The 18,371-nt window shown below is 32.7% G+C and overlaps 1 protein-coding gene across 47 annotated transcripts in view; it reads left to right on the top strand.

The window, feature by feature from the left end:
• PTPRD (protein tyrosine phosphatase receptor type D) overlaps positions 1–18,371 on the top strand; it is a 1,276,575-nt gene that overhangs the window by 426,886 nt on the left and 831,318 nt on the right. For all 47 annotated transcript variants that reach the window (XM_042804932.1, XM_042804933.1, XM_042804934.1 and 44 more), the window contains exon 5: positions 10,799–10,842. The gene's annotated coding sequence lies outside the window, so the exon portion shown is untranslated. The remainder of the gene's footprint in view (positions 1–10,798; positions 10,843–18,371) is intronic.

Raw genomic sequence — 18,371 nt, 5'->3', positions numbered from 1 at the left:
CTGTGTAATAAAATATAGCTGCTTCGGGACAAAAAAAGTATGATAGTTTCTTGTCATTTTAATGTTACTTCACTGAATTTCTCAAAACTGCATTTCATTCAACATTATTAGTGTGATAATGTTATAATTAAAGGGTAAATCATGGTCTAATTATGAATTCTTTACCCACATCAAAAGGACAGTCCCTAATATTCTCAGTGTCATCATTTCATATTACATTTTAATTTGTTAGTTCATCAGTGTGAACTGAGTATCTTAATATGTAAAGAATCACTCGTCATGATTCAGTGATCTAACAAAGCTTGTTGAAAGGTGAAGGGATTAGTAAAAAAAAAGAAGATTTCAACCTTATGGACCATAATATGAAATAAATTTTTTATGCAAGAATACTTTTATCACATAAGAATACAGGAAAGACTGTTCTTTTGATATGTATTTTGCTATATCACATACAATTTTGTCTGTTTCTTGATCTGAAATGAAAAACAAAACAAAATATTTAATTCCTTGCTAGAGAGATTTTAATTCAGCAATAATGGTTGGTGCTATATGACAAGTAAAGATTTTGTGATTTTTGTTACATATTGATTATGATGATCCAAGGTAGATTTGGCCAGATAAATAGATAAATTCAGAAATTATGTATATCTCATACTGCTGCAACAAATGTCTATCTGTTTATCTGCATCTTTACATAGTTTCTGTTATTAGTATTCCAGAATTCCTTTATCTAGAGCTAAAAAGTAAAAAAGGGAAATGAATCAACCAAACTGGTGAAACATACTGAGATGTATCTGATTAAAACACAGAGATTTGAATATAGATATCATGCTTCTTTTAACATAATCTGTTTGTTTGTGGTTTTTTGTTTTTTTGTTTTTTGTTTATTTGGTTTTTTTGTTGTTTTTTTTTTTTTTTTTTTTTTTAAAAAAGCAGTCCTATTATATCCTTATCTTTCTGGAAAATCTGTGTAGGTACCTCTAAATATCCATCTGCTGTTGGGGTTTTGCTGTATTGTAAACATTTGCTACACCATGTCATCTGTTGACATCATAAATAACTGTCATGGTTTGAACCTGGTCAGCAGCCAACCACCCTGCAGCCACCCTCCCCTGCACCGGGGAATGGGGGAGAGAATTGGAGGGGTAAATGGAGACTTGCAGGTTGAGATAGAAACAGTTTAATAATGGTAATAAAATTAAAACAATGACAGCAATAGAAAATATAAACGGGCAATGCACAATGCAATTGCTCACCACCCTCTGACCAATACCAAGTCAGTTCCCTGCTAGTGATCCTGAAATACCAAGATCCCTCAATCACAATCCCGGAAACGAGTGAGAGAGAGTCCCTTCCTGACCACCCCTCCTCTATATAGTGAGCATGATGTTACATGATATGGAATATTTCATTGGCGAATTGGGGTCTGGTGCTCTGGCTGTGCTCCCTTCCTGCTTCTTGAGGACTTGTGCACAGGCAGGACATGGGGAGTTGGAGAGTCCTTGAAAACTCAGCATCAGCTGAAAACGTCAATGTGCTATCAGCATTCTTCTCATACCAAACCCAATGTTGAATCCAAAACACAGCACTATTTAGTTACCAAAAAGAAACATTAACTCTATTCCAGGACAAACCATGACAAAAACTCAAAGTTACTTCTATGGCTTGCTTCTTCTGCAGGTGTTTTTAGTGTATGCAACTGAGTGTTTGAGAAACAACAGCATTCAAGAAATACTATTTTCAAAGCTATCCAAGCAACAAGATTTTTGAATTAGTATCTCACCCATTTGTCTTTCAGTTTTATTTACATGATCTGCAAATGCCAAGTTGGTTTTGTTTACTTCAAGATTCATGAGTAAGCTGAGTTACAATAAGATTTTGCAAACACAGTGTTAATATTAACATGTGAATTTGGACCAAGCTTTTGAAGTGAATCTTCTGATTGTCCAGTGACCAGGCTTTAGTTCACTTTGTGTCCTGGGTCTGCAAACTGGATATTTTCCAGATGAAACTGAGGTGGAAAATCTGCTTCAGGAGTGTATACAATATGACCCAAATGTCAGTGCATGTTCATTGCTGAGTGACAGACAGTAGTTAATCTCAGGTAAAGGCCTTGAAACACATATAGTTTGTATGCTGGGTCCCAGCGCAGACTGGGGAATACCTCAGTCTTTTACCACATGGCCTTTAATATGCCTATGTTCTACCAGTTTTCAATGACTGAATTTAAATCTTGAATGCTGAAATCTGACTCTTAAATCTCTGAATGTTTGCTTTAGATCCCTCATACATTTGTGCAGAGAGATAAGCAGTGAAATTCATGAACACCACACTGAGATACTACCTGTAGACAGACTATAAGTAATGATAAGGACTAATGTATTTTTTACACCAGATTTTCTTCAGTGTTTCAATATCTTTCCAACTGAAGTAGACAAGTATCTTCTTCAGTTCTTTGCTCTGAGATCTTTCCCAAAACTTCCTGACACCTTTCTTCTAGTTAATGTCATTCCTTTATACCAATGCGTAGCAATGACTGTCACACCTCCCTCCCACTGCAGCTACAGCTAGGTAAAGAATACTTACTCATGACATGTTAAAGCTATCCCAATTCTCTTTTTCTTCTGATGGAACTCAAAAGAAAATCTGGGTTTTTTTCAGGAGAAGAAAAGTATGAGATGTTGACAGCTGTGGACTGAGGTTATGGTCAGCCTGCCCTACACAACCTGCTCCATTTTGCACAGAACCCAACCAAAAACAAACAAAAATTTCCATATGTTTGAAGAAGAAAGGTGGAGTGATTGTGATTCCTACAGCTTTTTTCAGTGATTTTCAGGTGTTCTTTTATTCTTTGTGTTATACAGGAAACCTGACTCTTTCCTAAGCTATCTGGACTTTTTCTGAAAAATTCTACCTTCCATCTAATTCTTCTGATACAGATTACAGTTTAAAAGTCACAATGCAGCTAATTGAAAGCCCTATTATAAGGCTCATCTCATTAAATACTGAAATGCAAGCACCTCCCAAGTGAAATGTGGCAGCTGTTGAACAGTGAATAGCAATACTGCACAAGAGCTCAGGACAGTGAAAAAGAACATTGTATCTAATTGAAACTGCAGGAGAATTGCTAGTAGACAGAATGCAATTATCCAAACTGGAAAGTGTCCAAAATGCTAGGGTTAGCGTACATGACTTTTCCTCAATTTTTAACATAGAAGAGGGAAAATGAGACTGTTGTGCTACATTAATGTGTAAATTATTAGAATTCTACTTATTTTCAAACCAAAAGGAGATCCTCTTTGGAAAAAGGTCCATAAGATCAGGATAAAGCTAACGCAGCAGGCAGTGTCATCACTTTAGCTCTTTCAGAACGGTTGTTCTTTAAGGTGTTGTAAGTCGTGTTCTGCACAAACCCTGAACTCAAAGTCAGTATGCTGGCTCAGAAACACATGTCTTAAATAGTGGTTTTACAGAATGATGTAACATGAAAGGCAAGCATTGGTAGGAAGGTACACTTTTCCTTGAAGCATGATGCTATTATGTGCTGGTGTTGGGGTATTTTGGCAGCTCTTTTGTCCCCTTGCCATTTACTTATATCACAATTTATATGCTTGCTGAAACAAGCTTTTTGGTCAGTTCTTTACTGTATGCTCCTTCAACTAAAAAAGTTATTTAACATATTTTCTTTTTTAATTCACTGACATAAAGAATTAACTTTGTTTCATCTGCAAAGAGTTGCTTTCTTGTCCTTTATATATGCTGTGTCAAATAATGCAAATTTTTTTTCCTACTGATAATAATGGTATGTCAATATTCATTCAGGTTGAGAAAAAACATCTCTTGAAATTTATCACCTTCAGTCTACAGTTCTGCAAGAAGGGAAGCATCTGCAGCAAAGAGATAGAAAATTCCATTGCGTCTGACACCTTTGTGTCTGAAATTCTTCCTCAGAAGGAAATAATGCAAAAACTAGAAACAGAAAAGATAACTATACAATAGTCACAGCTTTTTAGTGTGTTTTTAGTGTATATTTCCAGGAGAACTTTAAATAGAGTCCAAACTAGTTGATGAGATAGTTCTTGTCATGTTATTCAGGGCTAATGGAAAAACAGTAGATGTAAATAGGCCACCTTACAAAAAAAAAAAAAAAAAAAAAAAAAAAAAGAGGCCATTTTTTACTGATTAAGATATTACATAGTTACATAGCTGTTTACTGAAGTTGAGAGACTGGAGAGAGATAGAAAACCTAAGTGCTTTAGACTGTCTGGAGAGAAGGGGCAGAGGAGAGGAGGCTGAAAGTAAAGCTTTCAGTGATCTTTTATTTGAGAGAACAGAGGGAAGTAAACCTAAGAACGTGCTTAACAGAAACGTTTGAAGTAGCTGCAATATCTCTAAACGTACAGAAAATTATAAGACCTAAGAGAAGATGAGAATGTTTACACAGTAGTTACTGTCATAATCTTCTTTCCTGATAAGTTTTAGTACTAGAAAACAACCTTCCCTTAGGTAGTGTTGACCATTTACTGGGGACAGCTTCCAGAAAAACAAAGGTGAGATAGACAACCTGAGATGAAAACAGATAATACCTGCGGATACTGATGCTAGTCCTATACTAAAAGTTAGTGTGTTGTGCAACTCTTCTTGGAGACATGTGATGACTTGAGATCCAGAATTGAAAACAGAGGTGCTTAAAGGTCTGAAGTGATGCTGTAAAGGTGCCTGAGTCACTGTAGCAGAAGTTAACAATGAGTTTACCATGGCAAAAGACAGAGGACAAATCACATAGCTTGAATTTTTTTACTGGATGAACAGTACTCTTTGGGCATGTTGCACATGCTTTTGTTGAGAAGACTATATGGCAAGTTTACATAAGGAAAAACATAACATAAACCTTATAGAAAAAAAAAAATGAAGCAAATGCATAGATATTAGTATGATATCTGTAGAAATATTCCTCTTTTAGTATTCTATGTTACATGTCTTGCACAGAAATTATTTTTTCTGGTAAAAATTAAAAAGAAATCAAAGACCAATATTGCCTTTCCATCTGTGTAATCGTATAGTGGTGTAACACTTTAATGTCAGCGTTGTGGGCTGATAATATGGCACAATTACCATTTTATCAGTCACAGATGCAATTCAGCTGCCAGAACTGATATAGACCACTTACACAAATTCTGACCCCGTACCCCTATCACAGGTTCAGATACTCTTTTATGATCTAATATGAATCAGTCTGAGCATAATTCTGACACTGCTGTCATTGCACATTAATATAACTACTCTCTTTGCCAGTAACAGAGTCCTGCAGTGATTTTGAAAGAGTAATGTTAAAATGTGCTTTTAGGAGTATGATGTAATGTGTATATGATGAAGAGCTATTCCATTTATTAGGTCATTATCAGTATAATGATTAAGAATACCTCTATATAATATGTATAAGAGCAGAATGGGAGTCAAGTATAGCATGATCATGCAGAAAGTTTTACATTTTCTTTAAGAACATCTGTTCTGGAGTTCAAATGTTCAGTGTTGCTTAAATTTTCTGCCTATTTATGGTTAAGTAACCCTTCATGAACTGTAGGAAAAGTAAATAACCTCAGTGATTTGAGCTCCATCTGCATGCTACCGTGGGCTTACTCACCTCTGGAGTATCAAATTTGAGGCCTATATGTTAAAATTTATGCTGAAATAGCAAAACATGATTAAATTTCTGGAAAAATCTACTGATGAAGATAGTGAATGAAAATACTAATGAATTTCTTATGCATCTGACAATAACAGAAATTTTTGAATTAGACAATAAACAATTGTTCAGTATTGTTGAGGTAGAAGGCAAGGAATTAAAGCACTTCTTGGAGTTAAAGTCAAGACTATCAAAACCCACAGATATTGAATGCAACTTATGTTGCTTGTTTAATTTATACTATGAAACAGTCATACAAATTTTGTCAAAATGGGTCTCATGGATATTTTTTCATGCCTACAAACTTAAGTCAGCCTATTGCCAAGACTTTCCAGTGGGATCCTCTTTTTATAAGAGTAAAAATGGAGAACAGTCATCATTTTATTCAGCTTTTTTATTCTAACACAAAATTGAAGATGTAATAAGTTTGACTGAATGTTAAATATTTGTGTTAGATAGTAGATAGTTAAGTAGGAAGAAAAAGATCATGCATATTCTGTGCTTCCAAAGATTTATTAATATTTAAAAATTATCATTTAGTGGTAAAATATGAAGAGGATTTTGGAGATTAATATGCTGTGACTAGAAGCGATTTATTTCAGTCCTAATTCTACATTCAGCTAGACAGTATTTAAGAAATCAAATTCTGCTCTCTTGTGTACTGTGTTATATAAGGAAAGTCACTTACACAGATATATTAACTGTGATACAATGAGGATTCCTGGATGGTATCCCAAGACAACATTTTGAATATATTTTCCTCTTTTTTTCCTCTGTGAATTAGTAATGTCTTTATGGACCCATGTCTTGGAGAATGCTTTTCTATTTATTTTCATTATCTAGGTGCTTATAAGCTGTTCATTTTATGTGTTGATATCACTTCATTCTCCCCTTTTAGAAAGATTTTAGTACCCTCTATTCTGAACCCTCTTGCTTTTCCAATGTGTGCATTTACTTATAATTGACAAGCTGTTGCAAGAAATTAGTATACCCTAGTTAGCTGGACTTTGCAACAAAGATCCTTGAAGGCAATCAACAGACTGAAATATTGCATGTTTTCTTGTCTTGAAATACCTAACAAAATAATATGAGACAAATATTCATACATTAATGGTTAAATGCATTAAGTCTTTTGACAGTAATTGTGTCTATTTTCAAGAGACGTTAAATTTTGATTTTTTTTTTTTTCTTTCCATTTCATCCCTGTTTGCCTTAGATAGCAAATCTTTCACACTACTGACTGACTCACAACTTCACAGTTGGTGCAAATAAGTATACAGGTGTCAGATACAGTTTAAAACCCTCCAGTTGCAACTTTAGTAAGAAATACCATTCTATAAATAAAGCTAATGTTTACTCAGTGGCTTTATATCCATGGAAGCAGTATTCACAGACACATCATGAGAATTGCTATAGATGAGACCATAATTCTCCCATCAGTCCTAGTCCCAAATGAAGGATCAGATGCCCTCGATTAAGATGACTTCATAATAAATCTCAGAATAGCTGTTGATGTCATGATCTGTCTAGTCATAACAACACCTCTTTAATTTTGAACTCTGACATAAGTCTTGCAGACAATTTTCAAAGGAATTAGTATGCTTGGAAAAGCACTCAAACACCTAACTTACACAGGTGCTTTTAGAAATCACATTGATGAGAGTTAGATGATTAAATTTCTGGCAAATCTACATCTGTCTTTTACATACTGAAATACCTTACAAAAATCTTAGGGTTTAGGCATCTTTAATAACATAATCAAGAAAAGACATAGGACAAACCCAGAACATCTATGCCTGGGTACAGCAATGTACTGTCCAGAACAGATTTTTCTTTTTCTACATGATATATATCATGGACATAAGATGAGTAAGGAACAGGCCTTGGAGTTCAGAGCATGACAAGACTGATATTCAAATAAAATATTTTTTCTTACCACGAATACACTGATCATCCAAAATACTGGGAGTACTTTGAAGAACAAAGATCCTTCATGGTTCCATCATGAAAGGAGTTGAAGTATGAAGTAGCTCGATTGCAGTTTAATGATTCATCACACGAAATGGGTGAGAAGATTATTTTCTGTTCAGGAACGAAGTAGGTGTATATCCCACCTCAGCCTTCATTCACAAAAATCGCCCAAAGTCAAGCAAATGAGGATGAAATTCATCAATCACAGGTTACCACAAACCATTTGAAAGCATTGTAAAAAATTAAGTTGGTTTTGCCCATTGGTAGAGGTTATATTAATGCAGATTTTTATTTCTTTGCTCAAATATGTATTGTCTTAAAGTATCCTTTGGACGTTTATGAGTCAGCTATGTCACTTTATCATTTCAGTGTGAAATGTAATTTTTATGCTTACTTTCATCATTGTAACATATCAAATTCAGTGAACTTGTTTTCAATTGATACTAATATAAATAAGGTAAGAAAGAATTAATTCACACTGACAAAATATCATATAGGTCACTCACTTGCTGCTGAGAAATCTGTTTGTTTTTCTCAAATGAGCCATTAAAGGCTCAAAACTCTGAAAATAAAAGGCTCTGACCTCTGTTTAGATTCAGTGCACAATTCTTTCTTTTTTTTTTTTTTTTTTTTCAGTTCCTATCACTCTTCTTGACACTAACTCTTACCTCTGAAACTTGTAAAAATTAGTCCTTCAAGTAAAACATAATTCAGATTCAGGTCTAGGAAAACTGCCTTTTGAGGGGGCAGGTAGGATTATTACTGGAAACCAATTACTAAGTTATTTGGAAGCACTATTGTCCAATACCTCTGATTTTAAAAAATAAAGGAAAATAATAGAAAGATTGGTATTCTGAGGAATGGGTTAGGAAGGGTGGCAGAAGGGAGTAACTGTTTCATGAAGAAACATGTAACTTAGCTGCCAAACAAATGTCACCTTGGTGAGATGCCACCCCAGGATATGATCAGTTTGTCTGTAATCAGGAATAAGTGTTTGATGCCCTATTGAATATTTATTATCTTGAGAATGACATCTTGAAGTTAGGTATTTGCCACGTGAAAGAAAATCTTGCCTTCTTCTAATATGTTTTATTAAGATACTATGGGTTAGACACTTTGAAATAGCCCTATGTGCTTTCAGTGATTCTTAAAGATTCTTAGCTTAAATTAAGTGCAAGAGTTATTGAATATAAAGAATTCATTACCCTTTCCTTTCACTTCAAAGATATGCCCCCCTCTTCTAAACTCAAAGAATTCTTGCAGAATATGATGTACTCTTTCTCGTGCCCTCCATATAGATAATGATCAGTAAACCCTACTCGAAACATTTCAACGAATCTGACAAGTGACAAGATCAGTCACTGCTCTTAATGGTGTGCTGTAGAAGGATTAGAGTGTCTAGATTATTTAATTATGTTTAAAAGGAGGAAAATAATAATTTACATTAAGGTCACTGCTAATTACAACTTTAACCTTGCAAAGTTTAAAAGTGTAAATAACTCACAGGAGTATAATTCAGCTTCTGAAGTAAATGAATTCAAAGCTTAAATAGCATGAACACAAACTGAAATAAATTTACACATTCTGAGCCCTTGGTTAGATCTGGTTATTTTTTGTTTGTTTGTTTGCCTGTTTGCTTGTTTTTATTGGGGTTTTTGGTGCTTTATTTTTGGCAGAGGAACTGAAACTGTAAATATCTTTAGGCCAACAGCTGCATGTGTAGAGCAGTAAAAAGCCGTGTAGTCAATCATGTCATGAACTGACCATATGTTATTTCTGATGTAAATCCTGACTGCAATTTTTATGTTTATCTTATTTCTGCCCACTTGTCCATATTCCCAACAATATATTTGAAAAATCTTGATCCTAGTTCACTTTCTAGTATTCATTATTTATACAGTCAAATTTCTTAAGAAAAGTTTCTTCCTCTGTGCCCATAAAATGAAATATCCTTCCTGGAAGCAAACAGTCTTCTCCTGTTTGGACACTTAAGATTTGGTATTTCTAATTATTGCAGGTCTAAACCCAAATCTTTATGCACTTGTATAGTAGATTTCAGCCTTCTAATAACAACTACTGTTATTCTTAGACATACTCTTGTTCTTAAGCCCTTAAAATTTCACAATTATAACAATCTTAAGGTTTTCTGAATGGAAACATTTGAAATACTTTCATGAACAATGAATGTATAGGTTTCATGCTAGAGGTGCATATATACCCGTACCAACAGAAAAAGGGATGAGGAAAATTGGTGAAGAGAGCTTTTGAACATTTTATTCTTCAATGCACAAAGATCTTGAGATGTGCACATTAGAAATGTTAATATAAATATTACACATGCTCAAATAAATTGTGAATAAAGTGCCAATTCTCAAATCAATCCGATTAAGTTTTAATCCTTTAATGTGAAATATTGCAGAGTTCTGCAATGGCACATTGAAATTCCGCATATGAATAGTTTTGTTGCATCAATATCAAGGACACAGATGTAGGAACACTGAAGTTAATGCTAATAGTATACCCTGGTTATTATTATTTAATTGCCATTATTCAAGTTCTACTCTTCAAATAATAAATATGAAAAAGAAAAAAACAAACCCTGAGACAATTGATAATATTTAATATAAAGTTTCATGCAGCCTTGTAAACAGTGCGTGTAAGTGCTTTACGTTATAGAGTTATCTGAGTTGGTCTTTAAATGTCATTAAAGTCTGTAAACCAATTCAATACTTGAATAAATGCTTCAAGAATTACAAAGGTATGTATTTGGAAATTGTGATCCATAGTAGAAGTATTGAATTCTGCGTCATTTTATATTTTCACTTATGGCATCATATAAAAATTCAATTATGAAAACTGAAATTAAAAATGTTCTCTAATATGAATTGATATTCATAATAAGACTTGTAAGAAAATTCAGAAACATCAGGTGCATTTAAAAAGAGGAAAGAAAGAAGTGCAGATATGTATTTAAATTTTATTGTTAATTGTTCTTTTCAGGTATGTATCAGGTATTACAACGTTTATGAGTCACAATTATTTCTGTCTGTTCCTATCAACAGACATAACTCTGTGTATGCATAAAGCCATGCTATTTGATAATGACTGTTACTATCAGTAATAATTTTTTTTTTTCTTTAGATCTCTGTTCTGAGACAGAACAACAGGATGTGCCTCGTAGAAGAGTAAGTTAAAAGATTCCTTGTCCTTGATATATTTTTTATTACAATACTAACAACTGAATACTGTATCTTGAGTTTCAATGAAATTAATCCATTATCCATGAATTTTAAAAACAGTAAACCAATTTCACTGTCTTATTTAGCAAGTTCTACACTGTTTATTCAGACTTGACCTTGATTTCATCAGGAGCTATGCCTCAGTAACATCCTTTTGAGTATATTCAGTTTAAACTTTAGCAGTTTTAGTAAATTAATATCAAATATTTAAGCATCTATGTTTCTTAAAATCTCCTGTTTATGAACAGAGAAACATTCTAGGTGATTTTGTTGGGCAACTTCCTTGTAGAAAAGAAGCCCGTAGGAAGATTAGCTATTCTTACAAAGCAAACAAAGAAACAAGGAAATTGATAAAGTACACTTATCAGTGTCTTTTCATTGATGTACATCTTCCATATGTAAATACCATAAGGAAAATTATTTATATGTGTTTAGCTACCTATTAATCACTGGGATTTCTCCTTTCTCTACAACTGAAATGTCTGTCTGTAGTGCTTGGAAAGTAGCTTTTTATTCTAAAAAATTTACATAAGGCTAATATATATTTTATGCGTCTCTCACAAAGTGCACTTCATGAGCTTAAAGCTGAAGCATTTTTCATGTCCACATTTTGTACTGTTTTGCTTTATCCTAATAACAGCGGGTTCAAATGCCAGTGACTCAATAACGTAGGTTAAGCAGAAATGAATAGTAACTGTTAACTGTTTGGTATTGAGTGAATGACTAGCAGCAAAATCTTTGCTATGTCAAGTCTCTACTGAGTCAAGAAATTGTCATGCTGGTTTTCAACAGCAAAATTAGTTCAATGTAAGTAATATTGACTTCCAAATGGCATGGTATTACATTACAACGCTGACTGCTAATCATTATTTCTATTTCTTAAAGTTACCACACAGTGTTTTTGAGTGGAAAAAGTAAAGTTTCTATAATCCTGAAGTTATAAAAGAGAACATGAGCACACTTGGAATTTTGCCTTTGATTTGATAAGTTTAAGACTTGGATTTTAGACCAAAGACTAAGCCCAGTCCCTAAAGAAACAGAAGTTCTCTAGCTAGGAAAATGAATCTTGTTTCACTTCATACAAAAAAAAAGATGCAATGGGTCAAAGGTAGGAACAGTACTGGGAGTAGATCATCTGTGCCTGGCTACTGGGAGAATCTTTCATTTTTCCTGTCCCCAAATATAAAAGCAATCTCCTACAGACACTGAAAACACTTGAGGTATATCTTAAATTAATTTCAATTGTCACAGTTCTGTTCCATTCAGCGGGGTGGTATTAATTGTCATCATCTCACTGCTTGAACATAAATCTTTATTACCTCAATTAATGAGTTTTATTTTTCCCTTCCATTGATAAGTTTTGTGAGAATATGCTATACTTACAGTCACATTTGCAGGGCACTCTAAGAGACATTCGGCATAAATCCTTCAGTCTTGGAGCTATGCTTCTTTCAGGCCTACTGAGAAATTGGTATCCTACTTGATTCACTAATGTACTTTTGTTCTGAAGCTATTCTTTACTATTCACAGTTGTATCCTGATAATTCCTCAAGATATTTTCACTAGATGGGCAGAGATAAAGTTCTAACTGGAGGAAGCCAAGAAGGGAAAATGCAGTTCTCTTGCCTTAAAGCTATTATGTTGCAAACATGAGATCATTCATAAGCAAAGTGTGTACCACACATTTAGATGTTAGAAGGATAACAGATCTTTTCTTAAATTAAGATATTTTCAGACTGAAGACTCTATGGATGTGGGTTACTTCATACAGTTGCAAGTAAAACTAGCAAGAAATTTCTGGCAAACAAGGAGGAAAAAGGGATAATGAACAGGAAATTGTGTTATGTCCTAAAATAAGTATTTTGATTCAAAATACAGCAGAATACTTATGCCTTACTGCTTTTTAACCATTCCAGATATGTACTATAGTTGTATTCATAGATGGAATAGAATCATAGAATTTTTTAGGTTGGAAAAAGCTCTTGATGTCATGTAGTCCAACCATTAACTTAATACTGCCAAGTCCACCACTAATTCACGTTCCTAAAGTGTTACATCTACTGCTATTGGCAGGTAAAATTAGTTTCACTAATTTGTAGATATTTCATGCCAGCAGAGGTGTCATTAAAAAAAACATATTTTCACACAAAGTTCAGATTACAGACTTAAGCTAACTTTGTGTCGACAGAAGTCATAAAATAATCTTTGCAAAATTGTAGTTCATCAGGTTAATCCTGGACTGAATTTAAATGCAAAGTACCTTAAGAAAATAAAAATGTTTTAAATTAAAGTCTTTTAAAAGTCTTTAAACTTAGCAAAAGTGCTTAAAAAAAGGACAGCTTTAGGATATGAGTGAATAGGATGCTGAACTTTCTTTCAAAAACCAAACCATGTATTTTTCTGGAGAAATAAAAATGGGGTATCTGAAATATAGTTTCTGAGTCATCCTGCTCTGTCATGTCAAATGACAAATGTTTAACAATTACTTTGAATATTTACTTTATCAGTCAGACTAATATGAAACTCCATTAAAATTTGATTAACAGATAATGTATATCTTTGAAAATTTTCTAAGCAATAGTGCCTCAAAACAGGTACATTTTTAACTTTAAAATTATTTTGTTTAGTTTTAAATGGCTTCAATGTCTTCATAATTTGTGCACACTGAACATTTTCTAATTGTTGGTCTATTTAAAATCTTATCCCTCTTATTATAATGATAAAAGATGTCCTTTCTTATAATAAAACCAATCTAAATGTCAAAAAATATTAGGACTAAAATATTCCTAGAAATGTAATGAGTGCAAAAGGACAGAAAATTCTCATCTTTATTATTCTTTTGCTATAATTGTATCATTGTCTGAAGTCAATTAAACATTTCAAAAATGTTGGATTTGAATGCATCTTCACCTGTTTCTTTTCTTCTGAACAGCAAGCAGGAGTGCTTGGCTGAAAGGGAGAATGATTATGTTCCTTATTTGCAAATAAAGGTTGAAGTTGTTATTTTAACTGTTATGATGCAATAATGTAGTTATCATAAAATAAATATAAGCAAATCTATATAATACAATTGCATAATGTAGGTAATAATTTGCACATGATTGTATTTATGACACACTGTGTGCTCCAAAGACACAGAATTAAAATAGTGTTATGGAGTTGATTTTTGGATTGATACTTACGTAAAACCTTATATGTTAAAATAAATTTGAAGGAAATGCAGGAAAGAAAGGAATGAATGAAATAAACTAGAACTAAATCTATTACACAGAAAAAAAATATTTAATGTGAAAAAGACCTTAGAAATGTTGTTATTCACAGTTTTGACACAATCATGTGAAAAGATAATTTTTCAAAATGAATCGCTGTAACCAAATTTGCATTTCTTACCAAAAAAAGTGTTGATCATATTCTATTATAATTGTTATTAACTGAATCATGTGACAGCAATAGTTATGTCATCATGCTTCAGCATCTGTACCTTAATAAGCCCCAAAATTGCATTCTTTATTCTTTGACATGCTTTAGCATATATATAAATCTATTTTTCATTGTCAATATATATTAAGACCATCATGTTCATCTGATTACCAGCAAAATTCTGTCAGACCTCTAATTCAACTGATCAGTTCTGAATTGAGGTCCAGTGTATGTACTTTTTGAGCAATGAAATGGAGCAAATTTCAGTGATCTTTGGGGTTATAGAGGTAAATATTTTTCAATTCTATGTCTGTCTCTCTGCATACCGCAGAAAGTTTTCTAGTATTCTGTTAATAAATCTGTGGATTCTTTTATTATTTTATTATATGTCCCTTAATTAAATAGAATTTGTTAAATTTTATAATTATTTTATTTATTACAGCCAAATAAGTAGACACATATTAGAGCTACTTATAAGTGAAAACTAAAGAGATAAGATAACAGTTCAGCCTTAAATGTACTAAAAACTGTGAACTATTTTGTAAAACACATCTACATCACACCTAAATATCACAGGAAGAAAAAATCAACATAGGTATAAACTGAGGACAATTTTATAGTCTCATGAAGTGATTATGCAGCATAAGGCTCAATTCAGAGTAGCCAAAAATAATCATCAAAAAAACACGTCTACGTATCTGGTTTTGCCTATGAATTACTTCTGCTTTCCTTGGGTATTCAAAAGTAACTTAAAATCCAATCCCTTAGAACATTATTTCTATTATATTTGGGAAAATCCTGAAAAAAATGTTTTCCTTTTATTTACTCCAACACAAAAACCTTATGTTCATTAAAATGGCAAATGAAAGGTTTGTTATTCTTTCAAAGACAAATTCTAAAGTTGATATGCCCTACTTGACCACATCAAATAATCTAACCTTTTTTTTTTTTTTTTTTTTTCCAACAAATAGGAGAAAACAACTAAAACAAAAATAAAACAAACAGGCCACATACATTTTGTGAAAAGAAAAGGTAAACACCCATTGGGGAGATCTCAACCAACAGATGCAACCCAGGTGTCTAGAAAGGAAAAGAGTAATATTTTCAGCCTCAGGATGGGAACCTCTCTCTCTGAAAATCACAAACAAAAGACCTCTAATGTATTAACAAATGGGCACAAGTTCCTAAATACTTTGTAATGTATGGCAGGCAACACAGCACAAGGTTTTAGCAATGTGGTACTTTTGTGAACTCCACATGTTTAGAAGCCTATAGGCAGTTATCATTACCCCAGAATATGAGATTTTGTAAGTGCAACAAGGACAATATATTTCCTACATAGCTTCTTTTATGTACAATCTGCCCACATCCATGTAAATAACCCAGTTGTCTGTCCTTTTTGGAAACTATTAATTCAGCAAGTTCTTCATTACATCAGGAAAGTTGTGTGTAAAAAACAGGAGTGAAACCAGCTCAAGATTATCTTCTAAAACTTACATGTCAGATGCTGCTAAGTTTTTTATACGTGTAAAATACATCTATTGAGTAAACTTCTTATAGTTCTTTCTCAAAGGTCTGGTTTCATTTTGCAGTCTTTATAACACATTGACTTTGTAAAAATAATAATAGTGTATGTGGGTTTGGCCTTTATTTTTTTGGTACTTATGGTGTTAGAAGCTTTTTGTGGGAGACTGATCTCAGATTTTACAGTTATTATGACTTCACAGAGTTTATGTTAATTATTTGTTTATTTAACACATTAATAAAGAATGTAAAACATTGCAGAAGTTTGATACTGTGATGACAGTAATATGTAATTTTGTGTCAATCAGCATGGTTCTGATGGTAAGCTTCTAAATTGGCAATAAACTGAAATTATTGTCCTTTAAGGTAATTACCATTTTAATTTTTTCTGTGTAAAGACAAAAGTAAAGATGAACAGTGACAGAATATTTTTCTCCTCTTGTATGTGACTCATATCTGAGGTCAGTAAAAGAGATGAAGGACCTACCCTCCTATGGCTGGTATGCCAGTCTGATTCTCAAGGCCAGCAGTCAAATGCAAGTCTTGTCTGCAGCAAAGGTTCCTATTTTTTTTCTCCCTTTCTTTTTTAATATTCACTTATTTATATTAAAATATTTCCTGACAGTCTTAATGTTAAGTAGGGCCAAAAATTCAAATGTGTAAATTTTATACTGATGGAAATGACTCTCTGAAGTTTGGATACGGGGAGGTCTGATGAAGAATTTATATGCTTTTATCTGGATTAAATTTTTTGCCTGAGGTACATGAAGATCTGCACTGTGGTATTTTCTATGTTTGAAGCAAAGTAAAGGACAAATAATTAGAAATGTATTATGAAGAAAAGTAAGGCAATATAGTTTTTGCCATTGTCCAAACAGCAGTGTTTTAAATTTTTCCCTTTTCTCACTGTATCATTACAACAGCAGCAAATAGAAAAAACTAATCTAAATGTAGAAGTTTTGTCCTAATGATGATGTTTCTACAAAGCGCCATGGCATATATCTTAATATAGTTCACTGAAGCTCTTTTACCTATGCTTATTTTGAAGTCTGTGATGTTTTGTTGATTTTTATTACCTTTTTTTAATTTAGTGTTCTTTAAAAAAAGAGGATACAATATGAACATTATACTTGAAACAATCATCAGAAAAATTAGTTTGATAGAGTTATCAGTAGATAATTGTAGACAAACAAAATGTGGTATTTTGCCTCTGCCAAAGAAATAGACATTTTGCATTATGCAATATAAACAACAGTAATATTTTCCTGCAGTGCAGAATTTTGCTTGTTCATTCTGATATTGTGGATCAGGCAGCCAAATTATTTTTTTCTTTGACAGCCTCAGTGTTTCTGTATATTTAGTTACAAATAACTTCTAAATAGATTGTTTTCTCATCCTTGTATTGATAATGAAGGCTTTTTTCAAACACTTAGCTCTGTGTATGATTTGAAACTTGATCCCAAGGAAAAAGAGAGAGGCCACTAATCAAATATTTTTTTTAAAAAATATGAAAGAATCTTCTCTACTTTATAATCATAATGGCAGGAAGTTCAATATTTCTGCTCAAACAGAAAGGATGGTAGACATATTTACCAAACGCCTTATGATATTTGCATTTGACTTTGCAGAAGACAACATTTATAAAACCTTTATGTGTCTGGCAGGTGCCATGCATTCTCCTGGGCATTAGTGTTATTCAGATATTGTCTTTCATTTGAACTTCAAACCCTTTTTGTTTTAGAAACAGCTTTTTAACAGGTTTTGGAAATTAAAACCTTTTTATTTGTGTCATTATAACACCAACTGTGAATTTACTTTTGGGAGATAAATGCCAGTAAAGCTAAAAAGTATTGTAATTTTTAAGAGGGGGGGAAAAAGGAAGAGTTATAAATGTAGTATGAATCACTCAAGACCTAAAAAGCATGACCCATGACATATTTTTCTTACTTTTTTACTGAATAAAGTATTTTCCAGTATTTCCATCTTTCGATTTCTAGTCCCACAGAGACTTTATTGTGCTGTAAGTAGACAAAATATTGTGTTTAGTGAGACTTATTTTAGCAACAAAAATCAGTAAAGAATTCCATTTGAAAGTGAAAAATAAGATCTGAGGAAGAGATACTTAACAGGTTTTGCTTCTTTAAAGCCCCACAAGTAGATAAAAAATATAAATTCCAACTTTCTAGAGTCTAGATTTCTAGTGTATGTAAATTGGGAAAGACACAGGGAATTTAGGAACTAAAATAAAATGATGCTTAGAAAGAGGGTCATGAGACAGTTGTTTATAAATAGTGTTTCTTTTGGCAGCTTCTTGTATTTAGAGAATATGTTTAATTCCATAGTATACCTTAAAGTAAGCTCAATTTAAAATTAAAAAAAAAAAAAAAAAAAAAGTCTAAAATATCAATAACAGAATTCAGGCTGTCAAAAGATACCTAGTATTTTTGGAACTAGGATGACATATTGTTTATTTTGAGAACTGATAAGCACTTTCTTTTCTAGTTTCTAAAAAGAAAGGTTTCCAAGGATCT

The sequence above is a fragment of the Tyto alba genome, unplaced genomic scaffold (assembly GCF_018691265.1).
Source record: "Tyto alba isolate M040663 unplaced genomic scaffold, T.alba_DEE_v4.0 Super-Scaffold_42, whole genome shotgun sequence".
NCBI lineage: Eukaryota > Metazoa > Chordata > Aves > Strigiformes > Tytonidae > Tyto > Tyto alba.
The sequence above is the reverse complement of the archived record's forward strand: the minus strand, read 5'-3'. Positions and strand labels throughout refer to the sequence as shown.